This window comes from Manacus candei, unplaced genomic scaffold (genome assembly GCF_025592945.1).
Source record: "Manacus candei isolate 608988 ecotype Guabito, Panama unplaced genomic scaffold, ASM2559294v1 h1tg000057l, whole genome shotgun sequence".
Taxonomy (NCBI): Eukaryota; Metazoa; Chordata; class Aves; order Passeriformes; family Pipridae; genus Manacus; species Manacus candei.
Window position 1 is genome coordinate 15397136 of NW_026138105.1, and position 19814 is coordinate 15416949.

Here is a 19814-nt window from a genome sequence, read left to right on the forward strand (position 1 = left end):
TGGTCCCAGTTTTCAAGCATGTGACAATTCACTGCTAAATGTGACATCCTGGATGAAACAAATGACTTGATTAAGGACTTATTAACATTGAAACAGAACTGACTTCATGAGTGATGACAGGTCCTACGGTCCATGTCACCCTGCATCAGAGCTGAAGGCAAAGCTCCTGTCCTTCTTTCAGAAAAATGCAACTCCTTAGTTGGGAAATACCCACTGCACAGCAGCAGGCACAGAGGGAGCCTGGCTCCAGCAGGCAGGACAGGAATTCACAGCCAGGTTTTCAGGCCAGTGTCTCCAAGTGCACAGTGGTGGCTGTTGCACATCTCACCACACTCCTACTTGGATAGAAAAAAAAAATATTTAAATGAAATATCTGGGCATCCTACGAAATAACAGTTCACAGATTCACAGAATAGCTGGGGTTGGAAGGGACCTCTGGAGATCAGCCAGGGCAGGGTCACCAGGAGCAGGAAAACCTCCAGGTGAGGTAAAATGTTGTGCTTGGAAGAAGACAATCTTCTTCCACTTTCTCCATTTCAACAACTGTCTTAGAAGGCAGAAAGACCCAACAGGGACTTTGAAAATATGAGTTATTATACGTATTACTGGATAATTGTGGAAATGCCTCAGTATTACACCTGGCTTTGATGGCCAACAGTTCTGCTACAACACAGCCCACAGCTCAGTAGTACCTGTGCAGCACATCCAGCCCTCTCCTGACAGCTCCCAGGCCCAGCCACACTGAGGCACTGCCCTCTGGAAAATCCAAGGGCAATCCGTGAGGTGTTGGCTCTGTCAGTGCAAGCTGCAGTAACTAGGCTGGCTCAGATGGAACTGGAAGTCAAACAGATTTGACTTCCTAGTCACTTCAAGGCTCTCAAAAATGCTTAATACATAAGCAAAGAAAAAGGAGAGGGAAACACAGGATCAGAAGCCCCAAAGACTAATTTGTTTAGGGTTGGCAGGACTGCCCCAAGAATGCACTGCCAGCCAGGAGAGCTGGGGCTTCTCCCAAGGGGAGAGCCAACCACCAGAGATCTGAACAGTCAGGATCCTGCCTCCCTCAGGCACTGTGCACCAGAAATGGCAGCGAGGGGCTGGTACAGGCGGGGCTGTAACACCCTCAGCTCATGGCCAACAGTCTGGCATCTCTGGTGATGCTCAGCCTGAGACAAACAGGAGGCCCATGCCAAGATGCTTTGCAGTCAGTGGCCTGTTGCCAGAGTGTCATTTTGCACAGAAGGGACACAATACCAAGCAATCTGGCTGAGAATGAATAAAAATGTCATCTGTGTTCGCTCCCCTTCAAGGGCTCGTGCAGTATTGTTCTCCTCATGTGCAATAAAATTCCAATTGATCCGAGAGACAGATCAAAAGATGCTTCTCAGGGACCTATTGGTCAGTCTTCCAACCTAGAGAAGGAACTCACATCAAAAACCATTACATTTTATAGCAGTGCTTAAAAAGGGTCATTCTTTTCATGAGCTGGGGATGGTTTATTTTCTGCCTACTGGAAATTCGTTGCTCCTTTCACCCAGCAAAAAGCACAGGACTGAGACAATGAGACGGCACAGAAAAGAAACACAGAAATAGCAAAGCATCAGATTTGCACATTGCTGGAGATACAAAAGGAGAGATGATTGAGAAAAGGCTGCAAAGCCAGAAAAGCACTGACAAGATTTCTCTGCCATCTGCGAGAAAGAAAGGAGCAAACAGGAATAAACACACGCGTGAGGAGGCAGGAGGAGGGAATGGGGACCTCACAGGGACTGAACTTGAGAGACTTGGCTGAAACAGAGGCACGTTTTTTAAAAAAGTTCCTGTCATTTCTGCCCTCAGTGGCTGTACATGCACAGCCAGAGCCTCCACGTGGGCCCTACCCCAGTGAAAGCACACGAGAGGTGCCCAAGGAGCATCAGGATTGTGGGGAGCTTTGCTGGGTTTCCCCAGAGAGGGATCTCCGTGTTTGACTGGCCCTTTGCACATCTCTGCACGTGCTGGAAGGACATGAAGGTGGAACAGTCAGTTGTGCAAGGTAAAGAGGATTTTTCTTCTCCTGGTCAGACTGAATTCAAGCACTTCTTGAGAGTTGTTCAGCCTCCCCATCTCCTAGAGATGGCAATGGATGTTGGAGGTATTGAGTAACACACAGAAAATCCCTAAGAAATGGGCTGTACAGCTGGTAGAAGAGGGACCAGTGGCAGAGAGCTGGGAAAAGGGTAAAGCTACCTTTGCCATCTCAGTGCATTCCTGACAACAGCTCCTGATATGATCTGATTCTACACACAACCCTCAAGACTAGATTGTCATGCTTGGGGAGAGATGAGGAACAGCTGACAACAAGTCTTTGTGAACCATCATAATGAAAAAACTGTAAAATAACAAACAGAAGCTGGTCACAGAGCAGAGCACACACTCCTCACCTGCTCTCATGCAGGAACAGAGGCACTGGGGATTTAAAATGAGGAGCTTTTTCCTCATTTCCCATGAGAGGGTTCTGCATCCTCACTACTGAGTCAAATAAGCTCTGACAGGACACTCCTTGAGCAATAAATGAATCTGTGTCTTAAAAAAAAAAATAAAAAAATCAGAGAATCCCATAGAAGACCTCTGTATTTTGAAATCTGAAGAATGACCCAAAGAATAAAGACAAACAGCTCTGGAACAAGTCATGCCCCTCTCCTCCCACCCCCCATGCCAGGATCTACTCTCCATATGCAATCCCTGAACATAATTTGGTAACACAGGATTTCAAAAAATCCCCAGTAGAGATTCCCCCACCTGGCACAGCCATTAGGATTCTCATCCTACGTGTGCAAGGAGCTGCAGTGAAGACATGTCAGCCATAACTGTATTCAACACCAGTTTGCTCTGGGACCTGAAGATTCCCCTGGCTCCAGCCTGGGAGAGGAATTCCCAGGCAGGACTGAGAGCACAACAGCAGAGCTGGATTCAGCACTCAGGTGCACTGCACAACCCAGACATGCAATACATCACTGCAACAGGGGCTGCAGAAAGAAGTTGCCATAAAGTTTCCATTCCAAAGCACTAAAATCTTACATTTGCTTATTAAATTTCAGTTGGGGCCCCAGGCAATTGAGCAGAACACCGGCCCAGCTACTGCCTTTTGCTTTGCTTACTGCTCCTGACACACAGCCATAACTCACAGGAGGAGATTTCAAAGCCTGGGACTCTAATCCTGGCCAACCATCCCTTCCACCTCTGGCTGTCAGGGCAAAACTCACAGCACGTTTCAGCTTTTGTGTTTGGGGATTTTCTTTTTTCTATCTTTTCTTTTAAAAGCATTATAGGATTGTGGAACAAACAGAAGATGTGCTGTTCTTCTGCTTAAGAGCCCCTGATCCAAAGTCTGGTTGAGACAATGGCAGGGTTCTGATGTATTTGTAGGCATTTAGGGATAACCCCGGAGTCCAGTTGGAAAGCTGGCACTCTCAGGGCACTGCTGGGTCTCTGCTCCCCCAGCTCACTGCTGCTCTCACTCCCAGGCACAGGGGGTGACTCTCAGGGATGATCCTGTGCAGGGTTAAGGGTTGGACCTGATGATCCTTGTGGGTCCCTTCAAACTCAGCACATTCTGTGATTCTGTGCCTGCAAACCCAGGTGAGGAGCAGGCAGAGCCCTGAGCACCCCCTGGTAGCCTGAAGCTCAGACCTGCAGCATCACTGAGCTGTGCAAGGAGCTGCTGCTGACACAGGGCTCTGCTCCTCTGTAAGTGCTGCAGAGTGAGGTCTGAGAGGATAAAACCTGCTGCAGCTGGAGTTCCTACTCTGTGACAATCATTTTAGATGGTACAGGCTTTAAAGCCCTCACTCTTTCTCGTGTGGTGTTTCTATAATGCTCAGAGCAGTAAGGAAGGATGAATTTTCAAAAAAGTTCAATAAAAATCAGATTTCCCACAAGCTTGGCTTAAGGGCTCAAGGAATTGCCAACACTAAGTGCTCAAAACTTGTCAGGTCTCAAAAAGGCTTGAAATTGGCTTGAAAATCCTGAAAAAATTAATAAGAAGTGTAAGAAACTTATTATGTACTTTTTTATTTCGGAGCCTAGAACACAATAACCACATCATGTTTTAAGGTCTCTTCCATCACACCAGGAGGACTAGAAAGGTGTGGGTTTGCACCTCTAAAGAAGCCACGCTCTGGGGTTCATTTTTTGTTCAAGAAAAGCAAGAGTTCAAAGAAATAGTACCTTTAGGAGAACTCCCCAGCATTACTGAAAGATTCCCAGCAGGATTCCCAGTGATGCAGCCAGGCTTGGTATATCTGTACTCCTTCTCCAAGGTCAAGAGTCTCCACTCCCAGCTGTGGATCTCCCAACCTCAGGTAGCACTAGAGAAAAAGGGTTAAACAGAGGAAAGGAGAGATCAAAAACCTCGTAATATATGTTGTAACTTCCTAAATTGTAATGAATAATTAATATATTAGCCATTCTTCAGCCTTTGCTAGTCCCAAAGGTTTACTCTGGCTGGCCAAACCCAGAAATAGCACATCTCAAACAAACAACAGGAGCAGCATGTGCTGGAATCCAGCAGCAATGGAGCAGAGAGCTGAAGGATGAGCTTAACTCTGCTCAGCAGGGATGCAAACACACTGGAGGAGTTGAGCATGGGGTTAAATACTGGGCTGGCCTGAGACCAGATGAATTCTGTGGTAAGCTTATTGTTATCGCTGCTCCCATCATCGTTACTGCTCCCCAGGGAACAGCCCATCCTAAAGCTGGCTAATCTTTTTCAAAATGATCTTTTTCAAGCAGTTTATCCAGAATATAGTGGCATTTACACTTTTCGAGTTAAGAATTCAGAAGAGCAAGATCAGTGAGTACCCGAGTTGTTATGACAGAGTTGAGCAGGTCTAACAACTGCTCTGCTTTGGATGATCTACAGCACCTTGAGAACACCAAATGATGGAGCAGAACGTGCAACAAGTAAACACTGGCAGGAATATTTTGATACACAGAATAAAGAGGAGAGCTCAGGCATTCCTATCTTGTTTGTTTTTAAACACAATGTTCCTGCTGTAAAGAGATGGGTAAGAGCAGATGTTGACATTCTAAACTCTTCCTCTTATTTAAAATACTAATACTGGATAATATTACAACAGAGGAGAGGACAGTGCTCCTCCAGAGAGATTTATTCTTTACTTTTTTAAACCCGACAGGCATTTCAGATGTTCAGGAACTGTGACTGTAACACATCTGCATTTTTATTTAATTACCTTTTTCCTAAATGAGATTAAAACATGGCATGTGGTGTCTTTCAAACCAGACACCTGTACTCGGAATTAGAAGCTTCACAACTGCCTACCCTTGAGTTCCCAGGGGTTGGGGAGGTGGTGGGGAATTGTTCAGCTCAGACACAGGGAAAGCTGGCAACCTCAGCAGCAGCGTTATCGAGGCCTCTGCAGATCTGAATGGCTTTCCTGTCTGCATATTTTTATATGTATGTATATATATTTATTTATTCATTATATTTTAAGGCTAGTTCCGGCAGGAAAAAGGTAATAGAACAGTGAGAATTTCCTGTGACAGTATAACCAGGAAAAAAAAAAGGCCATTAAATAAAATAAACCCAGACAAAGCCTTATGTGACACTGCAATAAGGTTGAGATGCCCCAGGTGCAACATGGGCCAAGTGTCCTTCCTCTGGCTCAGCACTGGAATCCTGCCCAGCTTTTGTGAAAGGTCCCAGAGCCTCGGGACAAGGCTCAAGGTGTTCGCTGGCCTTGGGCTGCACACTTGGCTGCTGCAGAGCCAGTGACCTTTGTTCCCAACACGGGGCTGCAGCAGGGGTTTCCTTCAGCTTTCACCACAGTTCTTCCCTCTCACAGGAAAAGGAACTGCTCAGCAGTTGGGCTTTGCAGCCCAAACTCTCATTTAGAAAATGGACTGAAGTCTGTTGCTCACACTGGTCCCACGTGGTTGGGAGCTGCAGGAGATTCCGAGCTGGAATACAGCTCCAAGTGTGCTGCAAAGCCCTACCAGAGCAATTTGATCCTGTCCTGCACAGGCCAGGGCATGGGACACTCCATGTACAATGTCAGGCTCCTCCAAGGAACACCCTAACAAGGAAAAAGGAGTGAAGTTGGATGTGGACTCCTGATATTGCTGCATCTTCTCCTAAACAAACTCCACTCTCTGCACGTCCCTCCATCTGCCACCATCAGTGATCTCTGAGCAGAGGGACAGGAGACCCAAAAGCAGAATTGCAGAATGCTGGATGAGTAGACTGTGCCTGATATGACCGAGAGCAAAGACTTGCAAGGGAGGTGCAGCAGGAGGAGTGATGGACAGGCAAGGTAAGTGATTTTTTTTTTGAGCATAAAGAGTGGGCATGAACAGGGTGAGATGGGATTTGCCAAGGCCAGAATTAGCCCTGTTGTAACAGTGATTGAGGAGCATGGCAGTGACAGCCTGAGCAGGCCTGGGAGCCAGGACAGGGGACACGAGGGGCAATATTTTAGAGAGGCTACAGAGAAACAAGTGGCCAGTTCAACACTGCCTGCAGGCACAAACCTAAAGAGACACAAGGTAAAGGGAATTCCCAGAGGTGTGACAGACAGGCAGGAGCATAAGTGTGTCCACATTGTTTAAGAAAGAGCACAACTGTGGGGAAAAGTCTTGTTTTAGGTGTATTGAGTCTCAGTGACAGCCTGCAAGGGGACATTGTGGGGGGACAGGAACACCACCCAAATGGGAGCCACACGGTGTAAGCACGTGCTCTCTGTGGCATCAGTATGGGCATAGAAACTGAATTTGGGTTTGCAGAGAAAATTATCAAGAGAGATGATGGAGAAAAGTAAAGGATAATGAGGAGAAGTGACTCTCTTAGAGCCGCAAAGGAACAGGGAGGACCTGTTCTGAGCTCTGCTCTCCTTACACTAAACTGCTCCCCCCTGGGAGGACTCCTCTCTACTGCTCATAAAAATACATCCAAGAAAGTAGCTGTGTTCTCCCCAGCCTCCATGCCCTCCCTGGTCAGCTGAAATTAAGCAATGGAAAACAGGACAACTTTTCCAGCAAACATGATTTTGCAGCACAAGCCTCATCACTCACCCTTCTTTGCTTATTATAATAGGAGTGTTTTTGTTTGTTTAAATGGGGAAAACAAACAAAGGAATCCATTCTGCAATACATGCCCCTATCCTTCACCCACAGGAACACTCCTAAAACACAAGGTTTACAGCTCGTGGCTGGAGAATTCCCTTTCATGTCAGTACCCACACTGAAGTCCTGGCAGGGCAAAGTACCTAAACCAGCACCCGCTGTCACCCCAAACTTCCTCCTCCTTCCCTCTTCCCAAACACTGCCTCGCCCTCCAAAGGTTCCCCATGGAGAAACAAACCAAAATTCAGCTTTGGCTTTACAGAAGTTAAAAAGCAGAGTATTTGCATGATCCTTCACCCCCCATCAATCAGCTCTTTCTGAGGGCTGCAGGAGCCTCAGTGACGTACAAGGAGCAGTTCTGAGGTTGGTGCTGGAGGCAGATGCTGCAGGAGCCAAACCAGACAGGGCATCGTGCCCATGCTTACCAAGGACCTGCTGCAGGGTGCTCCTGACTCTGGCAATGTTTTGGCAACACACACTGTGTCCAGTCCCACTTCAAAGCCACCTCTGTGCTTTCGGAATCACGGTTAAGTGCTCGCTCTAATTACCACGTGTTTCCACTATGTTTTTAATCATCATCATTAAGGGATTGAACATAACCCACTGAGATACAGAAGTGTAAACACGAGCAATAATTATTCCAACCTCTTCCCTGGTTTCAGGTAATGATCACACTGTATATTTAAAGCTGCTCCTTGGTTTATGATGCTCTGTTTTAGGATTATTTTATCCTGGGCGTTTCTGGTTAAGGCCAGCTAAAGGTTAAGGTCTGTTGGGGAGGGGGAAGCATGTGTTAAAATTATTTTAAAGGCTTTTAGTTATTTAAAGTCAATGCCTGTGACCTGTTAAGAATCAGCGAAGATGAAGACATCTGCCTTATGCTATTCCAGAGTAAACAGATCTGCTGCAGAACTAGAAGACAACCCAGAGTTGGAATTTCAGTTTAATTTATGGGAGACACGCCACTGGAATTTCTCGGTGTAGAAATGGGGATGTTAGTTTTAATCAAGCTAACAGGGGTGCTACAAGCACTCCAAACACAGCAGCCCAGCACTCCCAGATGTGCTAATATTTGCCCTAGTGTTCAAAAAACAAGTGGAAGAGGAAGGGGAGAGCTCAGCAGTAAGGCAGGACTTTGAGAGGCCTCTGAGCATCGCTCAGGGTCACACTCACCAACCTCCCACACAGCACAGGGGCCTTCCCTCTGCTCCTCAAACAGGTCCCACAAGCAAAGCACAAGGGCTACAGCTTTTTCCATATATTTTTGTAGTTACTGGTCACTTTTTTGGCCACTCAGTGCATGGCCAGCCTATGCAAAGATAAATACTCTGTGCTCAGTGCTCACCTCCAGCTCCCCTGCCTGCCCCACACATCCCCCTGCTCTTGTCCTGGGCTGTCCCAGATTTACCCATTTCAAATCCCACTCATCTGTCCCATAACAGGGATCTGCAGCCTCCCAAATACTTAAAAAAGGCTTGAGCACCTAAAGACATGAAAAGGCTACCCAAGTGCTTTCTCATGGACAGTAAATATCTGTATACGTCACTTAATGCACAGCAAGAATGAATTTGAGCCACTTTAGCTGATTTTCCTTTAAAAGCTACATCAAATACCTTATATTTGCCATGGGAGCAAGGGTGAACATCTGAATTTCTGTGTCTAACCCTAAGCTACAATCTGTCCTGAGCAAAACTGTTTGAATTGTTTTCATCAGGAGGTATGTTTTGTTTGGGGGTTTGTTGTTTGACTACTATCTTGTTTGTGTTTTAAAAAATATTTTTCCCTGTTTTCCAGTGAAATACCAGACATGGAAAATTATTGTTGATGGGGTTTTAAAACCTCGTTACTTTTTTTTTTTTAAGTTATTTTTCTTGGTAAAATATAAAGGAACTATCTGGTCATTGGAAACTTTGAAATAAATATAATCTTTGCAAAATACCTTCTGAAAACTTTTTGATGACCTTCCACCAGACCTGCTCCAGTTTATCCTTGGCTCTGATGTGGAGAACCTGGGTGACCTCATGACACAATTTTCTGAGCCACCATTCCCTATTTGTTGAGATAATAGGAATTCGAGTCTCCAAACAAGTGATTCTTCATCAGAAAAGTGACAGTCCATCAGATTGAAGGTTACTGCAGAAACATATCAGCTTTGAATAATTACAGTGTTTGTGGGAAATATTTCTCCAGTTCAAGATGGAGATTTCACTCCATGAAAAAAAAAAAAAAAGGCAAACAAAAAACACTCAGTCATCTTAATCATAACAGTGATTGTAAAACCCCCAAACAAGCTGCTTCAGACTGGAGCAAGGCTTTGTTTTTTCACAGGCTCTGCAGCATAAATTACAGGCTGAGCTTTGCTCAGGGCTGCAAAGGTGGATTTTCACTGAAAGCTCACTCACACCACCCCCAGTCGTGCCCAAACATCCAAAATGTAAATGAAAATCATTAGGCATGTACTGCAAACAGGCTGACTCCCACTTTGGTGGGTGCAGTCCAAGGCATGTCCCAAACTGCTGCACGAAGCTGGCAGAGGCACAGAGAGCTCCAACCCACTGCCCATGGGCCATCTGTGCCCACAGGTGGGCAGGGGGGGGAAAGGGAGGCTCCACCCTGTTCCCAGAGGAGGTTCAGCCTCTTCACCCAAGTGAAAGGGGCTCAGCCAGGCTCACAGTCTTCAATTCATAAGTGTTCATCTATGAAATCGGATTCCCACCCCTCTCCACTAAGAATCTGCTATTTCAACCAAGCACAAGATGTCAGGATTTTTGCCAACATGAGCACAGCTGTCAAAATCTCATCCTTGGAAAGAATCCCAGATAGACACATGTTTTACCCCAGCCAAAATGGTCAAACTTTGCAGAGAAACATTCAGAGAGGAAAAAGGTTCCATATTGTCACCGCGATAGCTTGGGATTGCTCACAGCCAGACACCTGGGGTGCAGTGCTTTAATAGCTGAACCATTAAAAGCAACAGGCATCTTGCTATTGACAGCAATAAGAAGAGATTCAGTGCCTTTGGCACAAGATTATCAAAAGCAGCATTGCAGGAAAGGAAATAAGCTTGTTTGAACTTGGGAGACAACAAATAAAGGGGAAATATGCTTTCAATGTTCTATTTCTAGAGTATGTTTTTCTAAATAATTTCAGCACTTCTGCCTGGTATTTCCAATGGAAGTCTGAGGAGTCTTGGGTTTATGCTGTCCTCGAGTTCATGTCCTTTCAAGCCTACCTGGAAATCCAAGCCTAAGAGACTTTGCTGGATTTGCCATGGGTGCACAAGGTGGAAAGGTTCCTCTCTGGATTATCCCAGGGACTAGAGCCAACCACAGCCCAGCCACGAGCAAACTGCATGGAGGGCAGGGAGCAGGAGCACTGAGGCCCTGCTGACAGAGTCCACTCTCATGTTTAGGAGGATCCCCAGCCTGGAATTCTGCCACTTCTCACAGCAGAACTAAGGTTCAGCCAAGATTCCCAACCCACTGAGCAGGGAAGCACCAACCTATTTCTCCTGATCTGAGACATGCAGAGGACAAATGGTTTTGCTCAGGTCCTGGGTAGGGGCAGTGGCAAAGGCAGCAGAGGTGCAGCAGTGGCTCAGTCCTTGGTGCAAACAGGACCTGCCTGGTGCCTCTCTCAGCTTGGCCAGAGCTGCAGGCAGGGAGAGGGGAACTCCTCCAGCTGAGGGCTGGGGAGGGGAGGTGGCATCAGCAACCATTATCCTCTTTACTGGAAAATGTGTATCTGAATGGCCAGATTTACTGGCTCTTCCAGATCTTTATGAGATTTATGAGGCCTAAGAAAAAAAATTTACTAGAAAGACATAAAACTTCAGTGGTTTGAAATGGAAATGTTTGCAAGGGACGTGGGATCAGCTGGTTTCAATTGCAGCCCTCTGAGGCAGGGAGGGCTTCACTGCAGGGCTGAGCACCTCAAAGCTCTCCTGACCTGACCCTCCCAAGCTGAGTGGAGAGCCAGTGCCCCATCACTGGGAGGAGCTGTGGGAGCCCAGATAGAGGAAAGGCACAGATAATGGGGATGAGGAGCACATGGCAGAGACACTCAAGTCTTCTTGTGCAAAGGGTACCTGGTAAACTGCTTCCTGATCCTGCCCCAGCCACCACAGTGCTCCTGCTTGTTAAAGTGCAAAGGAAGCTAAACCTGAGCTGTCTTTCTGCATTTACACCCTGATGGGAGAAACACAACCCCATCTCCTGGCATGCAGAGCTCCAAGGAGCACAGCACAGGGACCCCTGCATGGCCTGGCACTTCAGCCCCAGTGCTCACAGCACAGGACTGGTTCTCAGCAGAGGCACCTGAACATCCCTGCACCCTGCTCCTTGCTTCCCTCTCTTCACAGGGAAACTCCTCCTGGTTCTGACACACATTGCCCCACACTCAGCCTCTGCCTTCACAGAGGCAATCCCAAACTCTGAACTCCGTGAAGGAAGCTTTTCTCTGGGCTGAATACGACCCAGTGCAAAACAGAAACTGAATTCCCCTCCAAGCACAACAGACAGAACAACAAAACACTTGGAAAACGTTGGGTTTACCATATCAGAAGCCTGAAACCACATTACACACATCTCTTAATGAGGGTAATAAGCTTTAACTTCGCAGTCTCTGAACTGAGCTCATCATCCACTTAGAGTAACACTCCCTGCAGTGCCTCGTAGGGCGCTTGCGATCGGTTGGCCAACATTTCACACCTTTGCATTTGCCAGCATTGCTTCCTGGCCCTGAAACAAACCCAGAACACGCTAAAGATCTCCAAAGGGTGTCCAAGAGGGGCAGGGGGTCGATGGGGATGCTGCTGATGAACTTATTGCAGTGTTCTCCCCCCCCTTCACCTCGCAGGATCCTTAATTACAGTGGGCTCCTGTGGGATTCACACCTTGCAGCTCCCAACTGCTCTGCTGGCAGCTCGAGTCAGTGTGAGCTGAAAGGTGCACAGGGCTCCTCCTGCCTCTCTCCTCCCCCTGAATTAGCAGAGAACGTTTCCCTTCCTTCTCTCTCTTGTTCTGTGTTCCATCTGACAGAGCAGGTGTGGGGCTGCCTGGCTCACCTGGCTGGCAGATAAAAAGCCAAGCAGTTCCCAGTTCAGAATCCTCTTCCCTGGGACAGCCTCCAATCCTGTGCCACTGACCATCCCAAACACTGCATTCTAATCCATAGGAAAGTTCTTTCCTGCAAAGCCCCAGAGGCCCCAAGCACAGGACTGCTGTCCACACAGGATTTCCCCCAGCAGACCAGCTCACCTGCCTGAGCTCATGCTTGGCATGTGCAAGCTTGGCAGTGCCACCCCACCAAATGCATCGCCCATGCTCAGGGCTGCTGTCAGAGGAGACAGAGTTTTACATAATTCTGCTCAAGCATCATTTATATCTTGAAATGTGATTTTTGGCTTGCTTTCCCTTGCTTGCAAATTACATCGTGTGTTTACTTGCGTGCTGGTGGTTGGAAAATCATCTTGATCTGTCTCAGACATCCAACTTCCCAGCTTGTCCTGACAGCATCTTGCAGGAGGGAGGTCCACGAATTCACCTTGCTCTGTATAAAGACAAATTTACCTTTTAGAACTAACATCAGCTTTATCATTGTACAATCTCTTACCAGACAAGCGTGGTTATGAGCCTCTCCTGGCCCTGAAACCTGTTTACTCAGGAAGTTTCACTGAGCAATTAGGTTTTGAAACAGAAACAAACTTCTCAGTCTACTTACAGCAGTTGTTAATAGCATCTCACTGACTGAGCCAGTGCTTTGATCAGGATTTCTACAGAACTGGCCAAACACACCCCCTCTCAAAACCATATTGCCTCAAAATCTCTACGTTTTGACAAAGAAATGCACATTTGTGCCTAGTTCAGAATACACTGAGTTACACTTTCTCCACGAGAAAGTGTCACTGTGAGCTTTGTCTGGGAGGGAAGACAATTCTGGCTCTTCCCTCCAGCCAGTGCAGGAGGTGAATGTGCTGCACTCCCAGGGGTGCAGCTCAGGAGCTCTGCTGCTGCTCTGGTTTCTCCAGGACAGTCAGTGACTCAGGGGGTGCTTGCCAAGCCTCGAGCTTTCAAGGTTCTCTTCCCCCCAGGACTCCCATTCCCTTCTCCCTGCCTGTGATTTCCAAAGGACAGTTCACTGTTCCTGACACAGCCCCACAAGGAGCAAAGTCCTCTGCCCTGAGCTGTGACCTGCTGCTCCTCACCTGAACCCCCACTCACTCCAGGGCCACTGTCCTGTGTGCACGAGTTGGCATCCCATGCTCTGGGAAACTTATCACCAACATGTTTTCACTTCCCCAGTAATATGGAAGCAGACTTGGATTTCTTTTCCCCCCTCCCCATTTCAATATATTCCAATTTCTTGGCTGAATTCTCTCCATGAACATTTCCCCAGTGGGTTGCCTGCAGACCCTGCCCATTGATTGCTGCCCACCTGAGACCACAGAGCTGGTTCTCCTCCTGCCTTACAAGAGCAACAGCAGAAGCTTCAGGGTTTCAGTACTGCACAGGCAACCCTTTTCATTAGTGCAAATTAATTTATCTTCTTCTCCGTGAGATTCCATAAGAAGAAAACTAATGGTGATATGAATAAGCTGGATAAGGAATAAATCTGACCATAGAAGTTTTTGTCCCTAATCTCAGTAACATTTCCCAGTGAAAACACTCACACTACTTTCATGGGCATATTCCTCACAGGATAAAATACCATCCAGCCTAACAAAAAAGTTCAATGTGAATTTATGGTTTTTTACTGAAATACATTTTTACTTATATTGTTTCAACATTAAAAAATTAGCATTATAAAGCATTTATACATAAACATGCACACCTAACTATAAACTGCTGATAACTTCTTTATCTGTCAAATACTGCATTCATGAATAATGATGTATTCAGACATATGAAAGACCTCACAGTTTAGATTTTTTAAAAGTTAATGCACTCTTATAACCAAATTTAGCTTTTTTAACTGTTCAGTATTTACCTGTGTATTTTTCAGACCACTGACTAAATGCCTGTGCCTTAACCAATTAGTTAATGAGCAATGTAATTTGGAAGCAACTGCAATTTTCCAGAAACCTGAGAAACTATGAACACTGAAATAGTAAATCAAATCAAATCAACCAACTTCCAAACCCCTTTTTTAGTATTTGGTAATGCACAGGACTGTTAAGATTTTCTCCAGTATTAATCTTTCTCCCTTTATCTCCACCTCCAAAGGATTTGCAGCTCAGGTCACTGTAATATATTGCACTCCAACATGTTTCACCTCAAATTTCCAGTAAGGCACACAGCTCTTTGGGGCTTTCCACAGGCATCAACTACTAATTCTTTCAGGTCCCTCTTTAAATCTCAGCCTTCAATACTGTTGGATATCACAGCACATGTATAGATTTACTACTATAGCTTTCTTTAACCAAAAATAAAGCATGACAGGATGGCATGTTCCCTCTGGGGAACAGGCTGCTCAAGGAAGATGTACCAGGCCTTGACATGGATTGTTTGAAGAACACCAGGACACACACAGAGGGGGAAAATAAGAGGAGAAGGAAGAGGGGCTGTTTGTAAATGTAGACAAATCCTTCCACAGACATCATTCGGGGGATATCTGGTTTCAGTGGTCAAGTATAATTTGTCTAATCTGACTTCAAAATCATTGTTCTCCCCTTAAAATACCTTGGTTGTATGAGACAAGATATGAGTCTTCAGGAGGCTGGCAGGGTGAAGAGAGGAAGAGAAGGAGGGAGACAGAAAGTCAACAGATCAATAAAAGCACTTTAGGATAATGGCTCTGCCTCGAGCAGACCAGGTCTGGATTCCAGGCCAGCCCAGCACTGCCAGGAAACGTGTTTGCAGGAGGGAAATGTTGAATCCACAGCGTGGTGGCACAAAGGGAGGTTCTGGTCCTGCCCCATCCTGTTCCAGGGATGTGTTTCCCTTCTCGCTCGCCTCTGATCCCACACAGGTGCTGTCCACAGTCAGCAAGACCAGGGAGCCAGGGGGTTTGCAGCTTCTTGGAAAGGAAGACAGTAAAAGAAGACATTAGGGCAGAGTGGAATGAAAAGATGGGACACAGAAGTCTAAGAACATTGATTTCCACCTTTTTGTGTTGCCTTTTTTTCAGGGGCAGTTACATGGAAACAACAAAGTGCCTGAGTCAGGTCAGAGCTGATCCTTAAGAAGTCACACCAGTATCTGCATATTCACACCACCCCCAAGAGACTTCCCAACTCGAGGGAATTTTATTACAGTAAGGGCCCCATCTACTGCCACAAATTTGCAGTGAATCAAACCACGTAGTTAAATATCTTTTCTTTCATTAAAACACTTCCATTAAGTAATGCCCAGTCATTCCACTGCACTTTCCATCTCTCACTCTTATCCCCACAGAGGAGATCATCCATCAGCTTCCCCAGGCACCCCCACGATGCACAAGGCAGAAGAGGTTGCCCATGGACCTCTTAAAAGGTAAAACAAAAAGTCATGGAAAATTTACCTTCTTACTGTACACCTACAACCTGCACTTTAAAGGGTCCCACATAGCACAAAGCTTTGGGTTGCTCAGGAGTCTGTAAAAACATCTGTGAAATCCCTACTCATGAGACTGTGGCATAAAATCAAGTGCTGGCAGCAGGAGAACTGGGACCTGAATAAAACACAAAATAGTTCAAATGGAACAGGATATTTATACTAACATAAGGTGGTTAACTGTGGGGCGTGGGTCCTGCTCGAGGTTTAACTTAGTTGAAGTTTTGGGCTGGGGGGTATTTTAGAAGCTATCAATATTTCAGGGAAATTTTTTCCCCCATTAGCACAATAAAAACAGTCATAGGAGAGGATGGCCCTATAGCCTGAGACCCAGGAGCTCTGCTGGGTGCACTTCTGGAGGAAGGACCTTAATTCACTGCAAGGTGCAGGAGCCTGGCAGGAAGGGAGTAGTGAATTCCTGCTGCAAAAGTGCCCACACAGCCACCCCCACACCACCCTCCCACAGAGAAAGCAGCAGCTCTGTTTCTCAACACTGAGTAAGGGGAGCACAACAAAATGAAGAGAAACACTGCAGATTGTTTCTCTTTAATTACCCTCTCTCAGTATTTCTGCTCATCAGTTGGAACTCCCTGTTGCTTTTTTAAAGTAAACAAAACAGTGAGGTTTTAATACTGACCCACCTCACTTTGGTCTGACTAATTGCTGAAACTGGCCATAAATTGTCCTTTTTGTGACCTGAATAGCCTCCTTTATTCTGGACGGCACACATCTGCTTTTGTGTGTGCCCACTTACACAAACACATCCCTCTCCTGTGGCCAGGGTACAATTTCAGCCCCACATGGAGTTTTGCCTGGGGTTGAGGTCCCTGAGGCTGAAGAGGAATAAAGTGCTCAGAGGGGAAATGGCATGTAGACATAACTCTGACATTCATCTGCATGGAAAATGTTCCCTTCAGGTGAGGCTGGTGAAGGAATCACATGAGGAAGGTTGGGAGCAATCAGGTAGAGGGAAATACTGCAAAATGCAACTGTACTTTCTCCTCTCAGAGCAAACAGAGCCATATTCCTACCAGCCTGAGCAACCAGTAAGAGGACAGCACAGTCAGGCAGGGGAATGCTTGGTGCTGAGCCACATGATGCCATTTCAGACCCTTGTTCAGTGTTTCTGACATGAAAAATACCTCAGTTCACACATCTATCAACATGCCATAAGATTAAATGAAGCAGGGATCTAACCAGCCAATCCAGCTTCTTTTTTTCCTCTCCTAAACTGGCTAACATGTAAGTAATCCTTTCATCGTGGTTGCTCCAACTGCTTTAGATGTACCTGTCAATAAGGAGGCCATTTAATTTTAATCAGTGCTTTCTTTCACACACATAGTTCCCAACTTGTTGCTCACTTAACACCTAAACTATTTTTTTAAATCAAACTCCCTGATTTTTCATCACCACTGATGACAGACAGGGAGGAGGGGGAGCAGTTCCTCTGTGTCACACACGGGTTTGATGAGCAGCAGGGCCTTGGCTCTCAGGGGCAGCGTGAGCAGCCAAAGCCTTTCCTGGGGCAGTGTCTGCCCAGGGGAGTTGGGAGCCTCCTGCCCACCTCCGTCCTCTCCTGCCCTGCAGTGCTCCTGAGGGAAGCAGCACAAATGGCTGGGAAAAGGAGAAGGGCTCTGGATACAAGTGCAGAAATTCATGGGGAAGATGTTCTCAAGTACAATTCACACAACCACCCATTGACACAGAAAGGAGAATTTCTCAAGATCTCTGACAGCACAAAACATTCAAGGAGTTTAAAGGGGTTTTGTCTTCAGTTTTCAAGAGGATTTCTTCCCCTTCATTCCTGGTGGGAAAGCTTATGCCTTTAATTGTATCACTATAAACTAAATAATACATCAGGGTTTTTTTTTCCCTGTCAGGCATGGCAATGGCACTGAACCTATGCAAAGTTTCCACTAAAGGTTTTTGTAACTTAATTTTCCTCTGGAGATTAGAGGAAGCCAGATATTCTGTTTCTTGCTGGAAGTTGGCTGGTAGCCACGCTGCACTTCCCTGTCATCCCTCCCCAGCCCCCAGCACTGTTAATCACAGGGCTGTATCTTCCCTGGATTTCTCCTGTCAAGCTATTAAGGGGATACGGAAGAGGGAAAGAAGAGAATCAGCTGAGCTATAAAGCAGCCCAGGCCCCAGAGTGCCTCTCCCCCTTCCCAGTGCTGAGCTTGCTGTATCACTGCACACACTCTGGCAGAGCCAGAACGTGCTTTCCTGCCCCCAGTCCACGGCTCAGGTTTATCTCCCAGAGGAACAGGGCACACAGAAATCCTGCTGCACAGAGCCAGCACAGCTCTGGAAAAGCATGAAACTGCAGCACAGAGAGGGTGCAAAATCCCTGAGCAGGGGCTGCAGGCTGAGGATGTTCCCCTTTGGCCACACCACAGCCCTGCCTGCACTGGGGGTTTTATGGGTTTGACAGCAGGGAGTTATCCCAACTCCATGAGTTCTGGCAGCTTCCTTTGCTGGGGAATTCCTGGCACGTGCTCAGTGCCGAGTGGAGGTGGTTGGCTGCAGAAAAAGCTTTATAAGGTTCACAAAGAACCCCCAGATCCAAGTTAGATTTAGGGCTGAAAACACTGATTTTATCACATCACTCCCTCCTCCTTTGCCTTTGAAGCAGAACAGAAACCCTGAGTCCAGCACACCCCACATCTCTGGAGAGCTTTGCCTTCCACTGAAGTGTTCCATGGGGACCCACTATCTTCAGGAGGAGACAAATGAACTCCCCCCTCTGGATATCTGAGGGCTTTGAAAATAGTTGGATCCCAGCATTTTTGGCTGGGTCTACCTCCCATCCTTGTACATATCAATAAATGAGAAGCAAAACTGGCTAACGTGGCTCCCACACATCAGAAAGAACAACCTTTGCATGATTTCAGCCTAAGGTGCTTCTTTGTAACCAACCAGGCAGCAAATAATCAAAACCACCATCAAAACACTGTTTTTCTGGTAATTTGAGAGGCTGTGACTGCACCAGAGACCAGGCCCTGCACTCCAGCAACACACTGCCCAGGGAATGGTTTTATTTCAGCCAAGTCCACTTTGCTGACCAGTGCTCTGATTTTAAAAAGTACTTAGGTTTGTAAGAGATACTCAGTGAGCTGGGAGCTCACCTCAGCTGTTCTGGAAAATGGAACTTGGATTTTAAAGGAAAGACTTGCTTGGGTAATCCCTAAATTCCTTTGAAAATAAAACGTTCATGTGCTAGATAAACATCTGTGGATAAGCATGATGCTACAATGGGTCACTACACATATTTTTCCTAAATCTATGTTTAATGGAGAGGAAAATCAAATTAATTTACCAATACCCAAGTTCCTTATTCAGGCAGAACATGTACTTACTTCAAAAAGACTCTCAGATTAAGGAATGAGATGAAAACTTGTGAGTGCACCTTAATGAACTGTTTACTCTAGCCACCCTCTCTCTAAATTTGAGCTGATTTCTTTGTTTTAGATGTCCTAATAGAAAATCAGTCCCTTCTCTTTGGGATTTTTGTTTTCTTTTGTACCTAGAAAGAGGGGAAAAAAAGACATTTCTATAAGTAACGGAGCTAGAGAATATTTAACACATGTGCAGCTTGTGTTTCTGGATAAATGTTTGCAAAAAGCCCATATAAAAGGAGGTGAGAAGGAGCACAGAAACACATGAGCGTGCCTGGAAGAGCAGCACACCTCCACAGCAGGCTGTGAGAGGGAAAGGTGCCACTGAGTGCTCAGCACATGGTTCTGTGCTCCAGAGGAGCTCAGCTTTCCTGCTCACCCTCACCTGCCCCAGCCTCCTCCCAGCCAGGCTGCCCTCGCTGCAACCCTTCGTCCTTCACTCGCCTTCCCTTCCTTCAGCTCCCCTCTACAACCATTATCTCCAGCAGCATAACTCCTTAAGATACACCTCGACATCATTTCGCCAGTGAATGCATTTCACACAACATTAGTCATATTGCACTGTGGATAATTTTTCTGCTGTTGCTGTGCCTCTCCCCGGGACGTTGTTACAGTTTAATTTGTACATATTCTGCTGCCCGTGTAGTGTCACTCAGCTGTAACCAGAGAGAGCGTGATGGCTTTGTGTTATTGCAACAAATTTTCCCTTTAAGAAAACAAAAAAATAAACTAAACAAAGGGGAAATGAAAGAAAAGGAAAAAA

The 19814-nt window shown here is 46.3% G+C and overlaps 1 long non-coding RNA gene across 1 annotated transcript in view; it reads right to left on the reverse strand.

Moving 5' to 3' along the window:
• Positions 1-2036: 2036 nt before the first annotated feature.
• The window catches only part of LOC127477981 (uncharacterized), a 295990-nt gene continuing 278212 nt past the window's right edge, over positions 2037-19814 (reverse strand). The window contains exons 7-10 of the long non-coding RNA XR_007907086.1: positions 19013-19179; positions 12566-12672; positions 4210-4349; positions 2037-2565 (exon numbers count right to left, since the gene is read on the reverse strand). This is a non-coding gene — a long non-coding RNA (uncharacterized LOC127477981). The remainder of the gene's footprint in view (positions 2566-4209; positions 4350-12565; positions 12673-19012; positions 19180-19814) is intronic.